Source organism: Elephantulus edwardii, unplaced genomic scaffold (assembly GCF_000299155.1).
Source record: "Elephantulus edwardii isolate Elephantulus edwardi_28Jun2011 unplaced genomic scaffold, EleEdw1.0 scaffold00242, whole genome shotgun sequence".
NCBI lineage: Eukaryota > Metazoa > Chordata > Mammalia > Macroscelidea > Macroscelididae > Elephantulus > Elephantulus edwardii.
This window is the reverse complement of record NW_006399992.1, coordinates 3,149,313-3,151,831: the sequence shown is the minus strand read 5'-3', so window position 1 is coordinate 3,151,831 and position 2,519 is coordinate 3,149,313. Positions and strand designations below refer to the sequence as shown.

The window sequence follows — 2,519 nt, the reverse complement described above, 5'->3', positions numbered from 1 at the left end:
CCTTTAATATGGATTGAAGCTCAACATCAAGAAAACAAAGATGCTCACCACTGGGTCAGTTGGCAGCATCATTGTGGATGGTGAAGAGATTGAGATTGTTGATAGTTTTATTTTGCTTGGTTCTACAGTCAACACTCTTTTTACCATCACCTGAGAAATCAAGAGGTGAATTGCATTGGGAAAGTCAGGTGTCAGGGACCTCTCCAGAGTACTGAGGAGCGACATCAAGCTGGAGACTAAAGTGCACCTGATCCGGGCCGTAGTCTTCACAAGTGTGTGCTATGCGTCAGAGCGCTGGACAGTGACTAAGGGTGATAGAAAGAGAATTGATGCCTTTTGTGGTGCTGGAGAAGAGTGTTGAATATACCATGGACTGCTAGGAGAACAAACAGGTTTGACCTGGAGAGAATGAAACCTGGCTGTTCCTTGTAGGAAAGGATTCTGAAGCTTTGTCTGACATACTTTGGGCATGTTGGAAGGAAGGACCAGTCCTTGGAGTGGGAAATCATGTTTGGGAGGGTGGAGGGACATTGCAAGAGAGGAAGACCCTGATGAGATGGATTATTTCAATGATTGGGTTAATGGGAGTAGGTGTGTCAGAGACATTGAGGTTGACATTAAGGCAAGAGTTACGGCTCTTATACACAGGATCGCTACGAGTTGCAAGCAACTCGACGGCACATAACAACAACAAAAACATCAGTTTATGCAGTTCTTCCCTATCTCGTCCCATTCATCATCAGCTTCTTGGCATGACCGTCACATTTTACGTTTCAAGTGTTAGATTGTCACCTCCCCTGAGAGGGACTATTTCTCCACACTAGCAGGTGACAATTCTATCTTCTATTTCACTGCTTCTGTGTTCCTTCTCTTCAGCTCTGTTCATGTGTCCCTCTATCATGTTGATAGCATCTGAAACCTTGGACCTCATATTTTGGATCATGGGTTTTTGTTATTCCAGTGCCTCAAATGCCTCTTTTTTTAAAAAAATATGCGTTGTTTTTTATTGCTTTTTTAAGTTCCTCCTGATTTTTGCTTGCAGTGTGTAATTCTTCAAATTTGTCTTTCACCCATTGGAAATGTTTAGTCATTGTTCTTTTAACTTCTGTGTCGAACATTTGATCAGACTTTCTGGCTTCAGGAAATAGATTGCTACTGTGTCACTTTTGGGGACTGATATCTTGCTTTGGGCTTATGTGGGGAGTGAGGTGGCTTTCTTCCTTCTGGATATTGCTATGGTAGAATTTTTTGTGCCTGAGGCAGTAGCCTGTTCTTGATCTGAAGCCACTCCTCCAGAAGATTTTTGGGCAGGCACATAAGTGGATCCACCTAGGATGAGTGCACATGCAGATGCATGTGTGGGCGGAGCAGGGAAGATGTGCACACAGACATACGTGGGGAAGGGTTTGGGGGGACCACATTAAAATTCCTGCTGTCCTGCTTGCTCCTGGCAGGTGAGTCCTGCTGTGGTTTGCTGCTCCCCACCGTGGCATGCTGCTCCCTGCTGACGCTCACTGCACCCTGCCGATGCTCACTGTTTCTGCAGCTCTCAAATGTCCGTGTTGGTCCACAGTAGTGTTTCAATAAGCAACTATATATTTGTTCAGGTCTTGGGTCTGACAGCAGTTTTTTCCCCAAAGTACCTGAATGACCAAGGAAGAAGCCTGTTGTTTCCTTCTGGAAGTGGCTTCTCACCTCCATCATGGTGAATCTTTGTCTTCTTGATGTTGAGGCTCAACCCATATGGAAGACTACAGACCTTCTGCAGCAAACATTTAAGGCCCTCCTCAGTTTCAGCAAGCATGGTTGTTTCATCTGCGTAATACAGGTTGTTGATGTGTCTTCCTACAATCCTAATGACATACTCCTCTTTATAAATTCCAGCCTCCCAAAGTGTGTTCTGCATCTAGATTGAAAAGGTATGGAGACATGGTGCATCCCTGACACACTCCCTTCCTGATTTTTAACCATGAAGTGTTTCCTTGTTCTGTTCTAACTACTGCGTCCTCCTCCAAGTATAGATTTCACATGAGCACAATCAAGTGTTCTGGGATTTCTAGTCTTTTCAAGGTTAGCCACAATTTGTTGTGATCTGTACAGTCAAATGCCTTTGCATAGTCAATGAAACACAAATAGATATTGCTCTGGTACTCTCTGCTGCCAGCTAACGTCCATCCAACATTAGCAATAATGTCTCTAGTGCCACAGCCTGTTCCAAAGCCAGCTTGTATTTCTGGTAGTTCTTTGTCAATGTGCTGTTCAATAGTTTTTGGATACTCTTCAGCAAGATTTTTCTTTTGTGTGATACTGGTGATATTCTATAATTTTCCACACTCTGTTGGATCACCTTTTTTTGGAAAGGGAATAAATACAGATATAAATTTTAAAAAATTTCCCCCCTGTCCATTTCTCAGGTAGTTGTTGTCGAGATTTTTTTGCACAACCTGGTAGGCATATCCAGGGCAGCATCCATTTGTTGACATATGTCAGTTGGTATCCCATAAATTCCTGGGGCCTTA

The 2,519-nt window shown here is 43.5% G+C and overlaps 1 protein-coding gene across 1 annotated transcript in view; it reads left to right on the top strand.

Moving 5' to 3' along the window:
- The window catches only part of HFM1 (HFM1, ATP-dependent DNA helicase homolog (S. cerevisiae)), a 180,285-nt gene that overhangs the window by 170,465 nt on the left and 7,301 nt on the right, over nt 1-2,519 (top strand).